Genomic DNA, 14,112 nt, shown 5'->3' with positions numbered 1-14,112 from the left:
ATCTTAATATCATGGAGGAAATAACCAGGTCTATCCATATCTTCCATCTCCAGTCCAATATTTGTGAAATGACCATGGACCACGGTTGCTCGGTGAAGTTGTATCAGATTTCTCGGTCGAAAACAAATATGCGCTGCAAACATAGACAATATACTGTCTGATGGATCTGTCTGCTCGATTTGTTTGATGGTCATTAGCAGTTTACATCAGGCGAGTTTCCATCCTGTATGAAGGGAGGTGACTCCCAGCTCCAATAGAGCTCCCACTGGTACTCTCACTGGGAGATTGAGTCAAGCTCTTAGTATTATCCCTTCTAGAATATCAAACCATCCCACCTGGTTTTCCGTAAGGATTTCAGTCCCATACAGTATGCTTGGCACAATTCACTCCAAATAGACCTCCAGAAGGCCCTCTACGGATCCACCACCTACTCTGTTTGTATACACTTTCAGTAGTTGCCATCTACGGGTGGCTTTCGATGTTATGTACATCCTGTATTTTGCAGGACTCAGAACACTATAGAAGGGCAATCCCAAGTATAAGTAGTTGTCCACTACTTCCAACTTTACACCACCAATGTGCCATCCATACCCAGAAGCACAACGGCCTTTACCCTGCAGTTGTACAGTTGTAGAAGCTTGTTTTTTTTTATTGATGCTTAGTTGATTCACCTCCAGGTATTGCGCCAGCGCGTCCATGGATCTCTGCAGACCCATTGGAGTGCGGTCCAACAGTACTGTGTCATCTGCATAGGCGATCCATGGCACTGCAGTCTTACCAATTCATGGAGGGAAGCTGCCACACCCAGTTAACGCCTCACCCAGGTCTGTCACATAGGCGTTAAACAAGAGGGGTGCCAAAACGCACCCCTGCTTGAGTCCTCTATTTGCAGACATGGGTGCAGTAACTGTACCTTCTTGGGATAGTCTGACACAAACTGTGGTATCGATGTACAGCATCTTAATAAAGTACAACAGGTGTTTGCTGATACCCCAGCCTTTGAGTTTAGCCCACAGGATAGATCTCACAACACAATTGGAGGCTGCCATGTAATCAAAAAAACACAAATACAGCACCCATTCCAGACCCCCCAAGACATCTGCTGCTAACAGCTGGAGTGTCTACATAGCCTGTGTAGTGGAGCAGCTTTTTCTAAAACCAAGCTGCAGGGGTCTCAATAGCCTTTTTTCTATGACCCAACTTGATAACATTTACAGCAAAATGGTGGCAAAAACCTTACCACTTGTGTCCAATATTGATAGCAGTCTTTCTTATAGACTGGTATCAATGTGGAATTGCACCAACTCCTAGGTACAGCCCCGTGGGCTATAATGTCAGCATACATGGCATTTAAGAATATTGCCTAGTAACGAGGATTGTTCCTCAGGACAACATTCGCCATGCTGTCTGGTCCTGGGGCACGGGATGATTTACGCTTAGTAAGAATGTTAAATATTTCGTCCTCACTAGTCTGGACCATAAAGTTGTTTTGCTGAGGAAATATAAGTTCAGTATCACTCACCAGTACCATAACATCCCAATATAACTTCTTCACATGTTTGAGTCAATCCGACTCGACAACACTACACGTCTCTCTCGGGACAGATACCGCAAGATAAGTGCGGTAAAAGTACCAACATTTTCATGCATTATTCGTCTTCATCAAAGTTGACACCATTTTCCGGTTGGCTGAGGCTGCACTCTGCTTATGCAATCATAACCAATTCTTGTAGTTGGTCATACGTGGCTCACTCAGGTGCTTCTTCTCGCCTACTTGGAGGTGCCAATTTCCTTTTAGTACCATAGTCCGCGTACGGAGGGGGAGTTTCTCCATATGTATGTTAGCATCAAACAGGGACATCTGCCCTTTCCCCGGAAAATCTACCACTTGTTTTCTTTGTGCCAGAGGCCAAACATCGAGTAGCAAGTCATATATATAACCTGCACATAGTTCTATTAATTCAGTTGGTGTTGGATACTTCTGCACTACACAGGAGTTGACTTCATCAACGTTGAGCTCTGACCATATGATGTGATGGCCCTACAAACTAACCATAGCTTTGGCAAGAGCAGGGTTTTTCCTTTTTTTGGTAATAATAATAAACATAGCACTCAGCCTAGAATGACTCAATGTGGTCTGTATAATGATATATTCTGCCATGGACTTGCTCAACACAGGAGTGGTGAATATACAATATAAGCAAGAGGAGCTTCCTTCCCTCGACCAGGTCACCACTTCCAGAAGGTTCTCATTTACACTTGGGACAAGTGGCTCCAACTGAAAGTTACGTAGCAACTCTGTCCATCTACGTCCCTTTTGGAGCAACTCATATTTATGCACTGAAAATACAGGGATTAATCCCTCACACATCACCAGGCCATTATCAATCTGCTATTCATGGATCTATGTGATTACTGCAGCTCAGTTGACTGCGCCGGCCGAAAATGCCGACATTTTTTCTTTTTTTTAACCCCCTTTTCACAGACTATATATGCGGGGGGAGACCCCCCGCAACCCACCATACTCCCCCAACATTAATTATTTACTTTACCCCATCCCCCACATATATATTCTGTGAAATGGGGGTCGGATAAAAAGAAAAAGTAGGCATTTTCGGCCGACGCAGTAAACCCGGCGTAGTAATTGTATGATTCCCTATTCATCCTCTACTGATACGCAATGAGCCTTAAAGTCACCCGCTACCAAAATTGCTCTCATTGGATTTCTTCCCTTCCAGGTTAGCAGGTGCATTTTCATACATGCACATAGTTCCTTGGTACCATCCCCTTCAGGCAGGGCATAAATATTCATCACTAATGCTCCATTGTTTCTAGTCAACACTACTAACCTCCACATACACACAATCAGGGCAAAACATGACTAAATCATATAGTATGGCTTTTAGGTGGTTTATAACCCCAATACATAGACCCACCCTTGGGTCCTCCTTTGTAAGATTTGGTTGCTGGTAGAACAAATGGCTGATACCCATCTATCTGTATGGTGGTTAATAAACAATTTTCCTGTAACATGAACATTTCCGCAGAGTTCAAGGTGTCTATGCCCTCAGTGGGGAAGGTAAAAGATCTATAACCCTGGGTATTCCACAAAAGTACCTGTAGTCTTAAATCAGCCTCAGGGAGTCAACCACAAGATTCTTCCAACACCGGTAGCCAGTTTCTGGTCATCTGCCCCTGTGGATAAATCCCTGTGTTTTCCCAATCCATAACTTGCTTTTTTTGCCCCCAAGCATCCCCTTCTTTAGTGTGTCCCCTTTTCCCTTCCATTGTGTATAATGATGTCTTAATTCTTCCTTCTTTCATGTCACACTGTTGCACCTGTAGGATAAATGCCATGGACCGGAGTTCCTCAGCCGAGGATATTAGTTTTTCCACTACAAGCAGGCTTACAAACGTAACTACTGCCCAGTTACTCTGACTATGCAATACTGGCCCCTGCAAAAGCAGGAGCCTCGGGGCACCCACTCGATGGAACAAATGCATCAAGTTGCCTCTGTTAAAAAAAGCGCTATAATTTGTTGGATCCACTATACTATACTACGTGAGATGGTCTTAGTATCCTTAAGTCTTGTTTCACCATTGTCAGTAGGGTGATACCTCGGGCTATAGTCACAATGCTTAGGTTTCTCCATTTCCAATGGCCTAGATTGAGCAGGAATTATTTGTGGCTGTGAATTACAGTCCGACAGTATATTTTCATTTCCCTAGGCCATCTGGTAAGGAAGGTTCGGAAGACAGGGTTGCACATATGCACATCCAGGTTTCAGGGGGCAGTTAAGCTAGTTTCCACGGTAGCATGTTTTATCTGGTTTAAACTGCGCACCCCCCCTCTTGATCGGCACCCCTATCTCGATTTACTTCCTCATCTGCATTTCCCACCGATTCCATTTCTGGGAACTGTAGCCATTTAGCTAGTGTTCCAGTCTGGCCAGATAACACCTTTTGTTTGTGCTTAATTATAGTCCGGCCTTGTAACTCCACAATAGCTTTCCCAGATGGCAATCTATTGTTAATAATTGCCAATGAGCCCGCATTAGTCAGAGGCTTTGTTGATGGTTTCCTCCTAGGTGCTGATGATTCAACAGTCTTCCGCTTATTTTTTCGCCTTTTACTTTTCACTGGTGGTATTTCCAGAGGTGCAATGGGCACCATTAGCCCTGATGTTTGTTCTAACTCTGGGCTATCTCTTAGGCCGCTTACATCAGAGAACACAGATTCTTGTGGTGGCGCCGAGGCATTAAACATTATCGTGGGTGGGGAATCTAGTATACTGGATTCTTGTTCAGAATCCCCAGTAGTGCTACAATGGTATCTCCCAGGAGTGCCCCCTTTAATCAGCTCCACTAGGATTATGCCAACCGCTCTTGACAATATCTGCTTTATGGCCCACTGCCATAGTTGAGCACAGCTGGCATCAAGTGTTACTGCCACAGTATTCAAACTCAAGTGAAAGCTTGTTTGATGCTGATGAGAGGATTCGTCTGGGGTATTATCAATGGTAGAATGCACTGCTACATCCAGCAAAGTTTGGGCAATGCTTACCAAATCAGAGGTGGACGAAAGTCCCTGATGTCACCTCGAATCCACCCATCGATGCTCTTCGCAAGTCTAAGCGCATATTCGCAAGTCGGGTCCTCCCCTTTATTTTCTTCCCCCAGGCTGCAGATGCTGTGGTGGAACATAGCTAGAGTGAGTTTCCTTCTGACAGGACGGCTCAGGTGACAGCAGGGACGTGTGCAGGGAGTGCATTTGGTGGCACACCCCTGGAATTTGATAGGCCACCCCATGTGCCACCCCATTATCCTAAACTAGGATCAGTGCGTGTGTGTGTATACGCACGCAAGTGTGCTCACTCGTACTTCATGCCACCTGTAGGGTTTTGCTCGGGCCCTCCAACCGAGCAATGAACATAATACGCGGGAGCCAGGCTCTGTGTCAACTTATCCTTTATTCAACCTGACAGGAACTGACCCAACTCCCCTTCGCCCCCACCCTAGCCCAACGCCACTTCCCCTCACTTGGGAGATAAGACCGCAACGGCGGTCTGCCCACACAACGATGTGGGCGGGCTGTATTCCCTGAGGGACAACCTGACATCTCCCTCCTTTTTAACAAGTGAGACACTTGCCGCTCCTCACTCCATCTCTTCTATGAGTCTGTGGGGTTTTATACGGCTTCTCTGGGGTCGACCGCTGTTGCACGGTGTCCTCTCTGTCCGTCCTGAGGGCGGTAGAGTGTCCTCACTTTCCGATGCCTCGCACTCTCCTAGGTAGGGGTTGTCAAGGCTGATGTCATTGTCGCTGTGCCCCGCTACAACCTGCTCGTACTCCATGTGGCTCCTCCGGTGCTTGAAGTATGATACGTTCCGAGTGACTGAGGATTGATCAGTTCTCTGTGCCGTGATCATCGTCCCCTTTCTTTGCGTGACAATCAGCGGTTCTTGTGCAAATGTGGCGTCCTCCTTTCTTTGTTTGGGTTGCCGCAACCACACTTGGTCTTGGGGTTTAATGGTTGACTCCTGAGCTTTCCTTTTGTGGTCCGTGGTCTCTTTCATTTTGGCCTTCGCTGTGTTGTCTTTGTCTCTGGCCTCCTGTTCGAGAGGCGTTGCCTCTGCCGAGTGTGTGTCCTGCGGTAGTCGCGTCTGAATCGGTCTTCGGAACATCAGGTCAGCTGGGCATATGCCTGTCGTGCTGTGAGGTGTGTGTCAATAGTCCCGGAGGAACTGATAGAGTGCTTGTTTGAATGGTTTGTTGAGTATGGCCGCTATTTGTAATGTTCTTTTAATGTTGGCCATGAATCTCTCGACCATGCCGTTTGCCTGTGGCCATCGTGGTGTTATTCTCCGGTGTTGGAACCCCATGTATTTCGAAAAGTTCTCAAAGTCCCTGCTCATAAATGGTGCTCCATTGTCTGACTTTATAACCCTGTGTATTCCATATATGGACAGCATGCGGTCCAGTGCTGGGATGACGCTGGAGGCTGCGGTGCTGTCAATGATCTGTGCCTCTGGAAATCTTGAGTGCTCATCTATTAGCACCAACACGTATGTGCCATCTCTCAGGGGTCCAAAGAAATCCACAGCGAGTTCCTCCCATACATGACCCGGTAGTGGTGACATGTGGAGTGGGTTTGGGTGTGGGGGTGGTGCTATTTGTGCGCACGTCGTGCATTGACCTGCCATCTCTTTTACCATCACGTCCAGCCTGGGGAACCACACCTTTTGCCGTAGTAGTCGCTTGGTGATGACCACTCCTCGGTGGCTTTCATGTGCTACCTGGATCGTTCTGGTGCGTAACGATTTCGGAAGGAGTACTTTGCACCCTTTTAGTATTACATGATCATCGACTATGGAGAGTTTGTCTCGGACCTGGTCTATGTGCTTGATGTCCTCTTGAATCTCCTCTGGTTCCTGTATCGCTTGTTGGTGCATGTGCGCTCTTCTGTCTTCTTGCATGCAGTGACGTACGATTCATAGTGCCGGGTCCTGCTCCGAATGCGTGATTATGTCCGCCCACCCCACGGGCAAGGGTTGTAAGTGATGGATGACGTAGTTAAGGTATTCATCAGCTATGGATGGCTGCGGGGTGGCAGGGCCGGTTGGGTGGCGAGACAGATAGTCCGCTGGGTTGTCTTCTTTTCCCGGGCGGTGCTTAATGACGAATTTGTAGTCCTGCAGACGTAGACCCCATCAGGCTATCCTCGGTGGCATTCTTGATTTGGGGTCTCCGTAAATTGTGAGTAAAGCCTGGTGATGCGTTATGATGGTGAACTCCTTGCCGTATAAGAACAGGTGAAAGTACTCGCATGCCCACACTACTGCCAAGCTCTCCTTTTCGGCTTGGGAGTACGCTTGTTCTGTGGGGGTTAGGCTCCTGCTGGCGTACGCCACGATGTATACCGGATGTATATCGAAGTAGGCCATGTCCTCCGCTTTTGTTATGGCATCCTGTATCGCCTCAAATGCCCTCTGGCAGTTTGTGGACCACGTGTAGGGTTGGTCTTTTCGCGTCAGTAGGCGCAGAGGGTTGCTGATTGTTGCGTAGTCCTTTAGGTATCTGGAACAGTAGCTGGCCAGTCCTAGGAAAGACCGGAGCTCCGTGGTGGTCGTCAGGGGTGTGGCTGAGTTGAGCGCTGCTACTTTATCCGGGTCTGGTCGCATTCCTTTGCTGGAGAAGATGTGGCCGAAGAATCGTAATGAGCCTTTCCCGAATTCGCATTTCGACTTGTTCAGAGTTAGTCCAGCCGCCTGCAGTGCTTCGCATACTCTGTGAAGAGCTGTGTCGTGCTCTTCCGTGGTCTTTCCAAATACCAGGACATCATCTGAATAGTTCAGGCAGTTTGGCACGTGCCTGATAACCCGGTGTATTTCCTCTTGAAAAATTTCGGCTGCGGAGGATATCCCGAAGCTGAGCCTCTTATATTGGAATAGGCCCATGTGTGCAACGAATGTCATGATGTATCTGGACTCAGGTGCAATCTCAATTTGATGATAGCCTTTTGTGAGGTCCAATTTGGAGAAGACCTGTGCCCCGTGGAGGAGGTGGATCATATTGGTGATCCTGGCCGCCTGATGTCTCTCCCTTTTGATTGCGGCATTGGCTCTCGTCATGTCTACGCACAGACGTATTGACCTGTCAGGTGACTTTTTGGGGACGGGGACAATAGGGGATACCCATGGGGTGGGCCCTGAGACTGGTTCAATGACATTGAGCTTTGTGAGCTTGTCCAGTTCTTCTTCGACTTGGTGTTGTATGTTCACGGGTATCCTGCGATAGTGTTGAGCGACGGGTGGTATGTCCGGTTTATGTGCAGCTGTACTTTTCTGTGTTTCAGTTTTCCCAGACTTTTGAACAGATTTGGAAAGGTTTGTTCTATTGCGTCTGGTCTGGCGAAGTATTTGTGGGCCATGAGTTGGTACAGGATGTGCACCAAGCCCATCTCGACAGCGGTCTTAAAGCTGAGGATGCATCCGCTGTTGGCTTCCGTCTTCAGATTATGTAGGGGAATCTTCGCCGCGTGTGATTTGTGCACGCACCACGCCGAGATGGTCCCTTTGCAGGGTAATGGGGTTGTAGCTCCGTATGGATATATGTCACTGTTGCCTTTCGGATTTTCGGTGGGTTGGTGAGTGAGTTGTACACTTGTTCGCTTATTATGTTAACTGTCGCCCCAGTATCAATGAGGAACTCCAGAGGTGTGTTGTTGACTTGTATTGTGAGCGTTGGACTGTGTTGGGTGGCCGTGCCCACACATACCCTTTTTTCCGTTGGTCGTCATCTGATGACTGGGATTCACTGCCTGATGGGGATCGCATTTCGATATATCGGACGAATCTCCTCCTTTGTGATCGTCTCGAGCCGTCAGTTGGCTTCCGGTCATCCCTGGCATATGAGCTCCTCCTGGTTCTGTCTTCTCTCCGGGGTCCCATCTGGTCGTCTTCTCCTCTCCCGGCAGGTGGGCTGTGTCGCTAGCTTCTCCCTCTCTCCTGTTGTCTCGGTCTGCTAGGCCCGGGTCCGGGTGCATTCTTGCAGACTGCTCTGTAATGGTCCATACCACCACAAGCGGCGCACTTTTGTCCAATTGCTGGGCAGTCGCCCACATGTGGGTATTCGTACCTGCATCGGTAGCACGTGGCATCTGAGTGTTTCCCGCCTTACGAGGGGGCAGCATATAGTTTGTTGATTGTATCCGCATTGGGTGGTTGATGCTGAATTGTGACCTTGCCTAGGCTGTCTAGTTGCGACTCAACTGCCGCTTCCATTCTGGCGAGGGCGAGGATTTCTTCGAGGGACCTTTGCTTTTGGAGCAGTTGTTTTCTAAATGGTTGAGATATGCAACCAGCTATGACCTGGGATCTTAGAGCTTCTTCGTTGGAGTATTTGTGGAATTCACAGTATTTTAGCTTGATACGTAGGCGCATCACATAATTGTCTAGCGATTCCCCCTTTTCCTGTCTCGTTGTGTGGAACATGTGGTGCTCGTAGTCGATATTTGTGTGGGGTGTGAAGTATTCCGATAGCTTCCCATGAAGTTCTCCGTACGTGACGGTGTCTACGTTCATCAGTTCGCCTGCTACGTCTCTGACAGCGGAACCCACCGTCATGAATAGAGTGTTTTTTAGCATTGCGTCGTCAGTTAGGCCAATTGCCCCCGTATAGAACTTGAAGTCCCTGAGCCATATGACCCATCTGGGTCCCAGATTAGAGGTGTCCCTGACATCGAATGGGCCAGGTATGGGCAGGTTTTGGGAGGCATTACCTGCACCTCGTGCCTGTTGCTGATCATCCGCCTCGGCGCCCGATCCTCCGGACGAGGAGGCTGCTGGGCTTGTAGGGGTAGACATGTCCGCGGTGTCGGGAGTACTCCTGATGAGGACTGTTGTCTCTGCAGAGCCTTAAGTAGCTGCTGCGTTGTGAGTGAATCACGCAGCACGCGCTGTTTCCCCGTGGTGCGCGTGCTTTATTATAGCCGCGAGGGTTGATGGGCTGTGGTGTGCCCCTTCCGTCTTTGTCCGGATGGTCCTTGGGTCTCCCGGGTCTTGCTTGGCCACCCGCGGCCAGCAGGGTGGAGAGGGAGGAAGGGGGGGGCGGGTAGCCGCCGCAGCCACACGCCGGCCCTCTGGGTCCTCTCCACGGTGCTCGAGCGCACCCACGTGGCTGTCAGGGAAGGCGGCCTGCTTCGGTCGCAGGCCCTTGTGGCGTGTCCGCGCTGCGGAGAGGAGCGCCGACGCGCCTAAGCCGCTCGACCGCGGTCCTCACTGTGCCTTCCAGGCCCCAGGAGCGGAGGTGCACCGATGCGCTGGAACCGCTCAACTGCGGGCCTCCTTCTGGCACGAGTGGGTCTCGTGCACCCCTCGTCGCCAATTGTAGGGTTTTGCTCGTGCCCTCCAACCGAGCAACGAACATAATACGCGGGAGCCAGGCTCTGTGTCAACTTATCCTTTATTCAACCTAACAGGAACTGACCCAACTCCCCTTTGCCCCCACCCTAGCCCAACGTCACTTCCCCTCACTGGGGAGATAAGACCGCAACGGCACTCTGCCCACACAACGATGTGGGCGGGCTGTATGCCCTGAGGGACGACCTGACACCACCCCTGCATAAGTCAGTGCCCCACTTGGCCCACCCCAGTCAAAAGGGTCTGGACAAGCCACTGGGTGAAGGTTGCAGTCTTCGTTCCTTGTCCGCAGACCAGGTCATGGCATTATGGAGCTGGCCTCCTCGAATCACAGGAGAGATGTCCCACAGGAAAGACTCACAGAAGGATTGAGGGACACAGCAAAGGGGCACCGCAGACCTTCAACGGGCCTTCCAGTACTGACATGGACCACTAAAGCCTGCACTAAATCCAGCAGTCACCCCCCTTGTTTCTGTATTACTGACGGGCTGCTCTATTTTGGGCAGCCTGGGGAGGCTGCACCATCATTGGGGACAGGTTGCGTTGTTCATTTGCCTCATGTTAAGTCCAGTGTCCTCTGCAGGGGCACACTAAGGGCAAATGTTTGTTGACACATAGCCAATCAGAAGAAAAGTGGGGCTTTTAAAAATGGTGACCTGTGTTTCCTCTCCAGAAATGAAGTGTTGCGTATTTCTTATAGACAGGTAAAGTATTACAGTAAACCATTACGAATGTTACATAAACCACTGTAAAACTTTCATTTTCATGTACAGACATGTGTTACATCTTTAATATTTACATATTTCCACATGGTTTTCATAGCACATCTTAAAGATTGTTTTACACTAAACTTGTGCCTGTCTTTATTTTACTTTTTTTTTAAAGTGACAGATAGCTGAACATTATAATTATTTTACTACTTGGCGAGGCCAGTAGTGACTCCAATTCTTGATGTGGGGTTCTTACAGGACTGGTTCTTGGGCCTGTGAAACCTGTGGTGGTTTGGCTCTGCATTTAGATTATTGTGCGTTTCACGTCGCCCAGAGATGTAAACAGTCAAGATGGCAGCAGTTTTCATCCAACCCGTGGTCGCGTTTCTGTGGCTTGCAGGCAAGGATATGAAGCTATCTAATTTTCGACAGGTGGCCCTGCAAACCATGTGGACTCGCCTTTCCCCCGGTCTGATTGTTTTGTCTTTCGCTTAGGGGCCAATGCCATGGTGCGTTTTGGAGAGTGGGGTTCAGGGAGGCCTTGCTTCATTCAAATGTCTAAAATCCTGTTTTCCGGACACAGTCCTTTTGTGGCTGGAAATGATCCCACGAGCTCCCGGGCGAATCGGAGCTCAGCCCAGGTCCTTGAATGCCTCGGTGAAAGCATTAAATGTTGAACTCAAATCTGGCAGATGGCCCTTGCTCTAAGCACGTTAGGCATGGACATGTTTCATTGTGTGCAACCATTCTACTGAATTCTGATGCAATTTGTAAAAGGAGGAGTTTGAAGTCTTTATTAGGGCAATTTTCTGGAGAAGAAATCCAACCTGTGTGAAAGCACCATGTGGGTGGAGTGCAGGTGATTCAGTAGGCTCCCTAGATTATGGCAGAAACTTAAGGGACCCATCAATGCATTTGTTGTGACGTCAGCAATGAGCAACAGGGCTCGTGCTGAGTCACTTGTTTGCGGTCAAGTGTGTACCCACGTGACCGCTCAAATAAAAGAGCCGAGCTGTCTCCCAATCGGCAGATGGAACCAAACAACCGCGATTGAGCGATCATTGCAGCCCAGGGCTGCCGGCTGTGCCATGGGCCCAACGGGCCGCCCTGCTTGACAGGGCATTCTCACAACATGAGGAACAGGCCCCATAACACTGGCAATGAGGTGACTTGATGGCCCAGCATGCAGCCCAGCCATGCTGGAGCACACCACTGTGAGCGCCCGCCTTGCAGAGCTCATTGATCCTGTCAGGTCTTATCCGACGACCGTCGGCACCGCCGACGAGGGCGCCTGCCACTGGGGTCCACAGTGCGGACCTGACGTGGACATGCGGCGTGACAGCGTGACATCCGGAAAAGGTCAGGATCTGTGCACACTGCTGGAGTGCCTGGTGTGTGGCCGTGGAGGAGGGATACAGAGCTCCTGCCTGGGGGAGTCCTCCCTGAACTAACTCCTGCCTGGGGGAGAGATGGTGGCGTGGGCCCGGAGCAGCCACCTTTCTTTGAAATCTCCTACTTGGGGGAGGGAAGGAGCGGCACAGCCTCTGGCCCGCCACCGCACTATTGCAAGCGACGCAATAACACAGTGAAAGATATAAAGCTCCTGCCTGGGGAGTGAAGAAGCAGCCCACCACCGCACTAAGGGAAGGGCCGTATCGCCACAACAAATAAATAAATCTGCCTGAGGGAGAGGAGGAGCGGCACGGCCCCTGCCGCCGCTGCGCTGAAGGAATCTGCACGCTGCACATTAACTAAATTAAGTTCCCACCTGAGAGAGACTGACTGTGGGCCTGGTCCACCGCTGCAGTGATTAAAGTGGTACTCCTGCCCGGGGGAGATGTACGGCGAGGCCGCTGTGATAGGATAGGAATACACATCCCCGCTGGGGGAGGAGCCCAAGCTTGCATGTTGGCGTGGCCCCTGTCTTTGCCATCCATACTTCCGCCTGGAGCCTGCTGTTGGCATGGCCCGGACTGCTGACTCTCGTCGTGCCCGCTTAGGGATGGGGGGAGTGTGGCCCAGACCACTGCTGCATTAAATAAGTGAGCTCCCACCTGATGGAGCCTGACATTGGCACAGCCATCCTGCTGGCTGGCACACCATGATACCAGCGCCATCTCAGCCCCCCCTCCAATGAGGGGGGGCTCATAGGGCTGGGCTGAACGGGGGGCTGCCCCTCCTCCAAGAAAACCACAAGGTCCATTGCCTACTCCTGTCTAGGGGAGAGGTGCATCGAATCTAAGCACTCTCGCCTGGGGGAGAAGACAGGGGAGCGACGTACCCCACTGCATCAGATTAAAGTGTTCCTGCCTGGGGGAGAGGAGCAGCCTATGCCACTACAATAATGTTACAATGCTCCTGCCTGCGGGAGAGGAAGTGGTGCAGCAAGGACTGCTGGTGCCTTAACAGAAGTAAAATTCCTGCCTGGGGAAAAGACAGAAGATATGGCCGCAGGGGAGAGGGGCAAGGAGTTGGCTGGACCTGGACCGCTGCCTATCCTACGCCCCCATCAGCACAAATTGCTTCCGGCTGGAGGGGAGACCGCAGATGGCTCGACCTGGACCACAGCCACAGCAAACTCCCACCAAGGGGAGACAACAAGAGCATAGCCCTCACTGCCAAAACAGCAGTGGGACCTTCTCCCGCTTGGGTAAAAATGGTTCATCTCTGGGGCCGGAGATGGCGCAACCTGGACTGCTGTCTCTCCTTCGCCCTGCCCATCACCACAACTCACTCCCACCTGGGGGAACTCGTAGATGGCGTGACCTGGATCGCAGCCACGCTGAACTCCTGCCTCGGGGAGGTGAAAAGGGCGTAACGATGTTGACCTGACTGCTTGTGCAGTCAAGCAGGAAGTGAACTTGGAAAGACTGTGCAGCCAAACCTGTTGCCCTAAACTCCTGCCTGGGGAGCCTGGCCATGGGGCGGCCATCGGTGCCACCCTATTGAAGTGATTTGCCCTTGCCTGAGAGAGAGAAGACGTGGTGGGCCAACCGCTGCTGCAATGCTTGGGGACAACCTCCCCCCTCAGGGAACCTGGGCACTGTGCTGCCCTGATCGCTGCCTGTGAAAACTCCTGTCACAGGGACCCTCAACGTGGTGTGGCCTCTGCCACCGTGTTATCTGTAAAGAACATCCACCTGATGGGGGACTCAAGGAAAGGGTCCACCCTCTGGCCCCATCCTCATTGGGGGGCGGCACAAAAGACCCCTGACTGTCCGCCACAAGTAGTAAGAACCACCCAAAGGCCCCTCTTGAAATATCATCCTGCTGCATCGTTAACCATAGGAACGTGGGGCACTGAGGACCCTCCACCGGATCCGGAACGGCATCCTGCGTGCTCAGCCTAAACTAATCGGTGACGTGCTGGTGAGACAACAGCTGATGTGGCCCACGGTATCCCTGGTGTGGCTTTTCAACCAAGTGGAGTGTGCTCTACCTTTTGTGAACTGACAAAGAGGGACTGTCCTTATAACATGCGGC

General features: G+C 50.8%; 1 protein-coding gene across 5 annotated transcripts in view; it reads left to right on the top strand.

Moving 5' to 3' along the window:
• The window catches only part of CPA6 (carboxypeptidase A6), a 1,211,288-nt gene that overhangs the window by 472,184 nt on the left and 724,992 nt on the right, over positions 1 to 14,112 (top strand). The gene's annotated exons all lie outside the window — the stretch shown is intronic.

Source organism: Ambystoma mexicanum, chromosome 5q (genome assembly GCF_040938575.1).
Source record: "Ambystoma mexicanum isolate Mex_15411 chromosome 5q, UKY_AmexF1_1, whole genome shotgun sequence".
NCBI lineage: Eukaryota > Metazoa > Chordata > Amphibia > Caudata > Ambystomatidae > Ambystoma > Ambystoma mexicanum.
The sequence above is the reverse complement of the archived record's forward strand: the minus strand, read 5'-3'. Positions and strand labels throughout refer to the sequence as shown.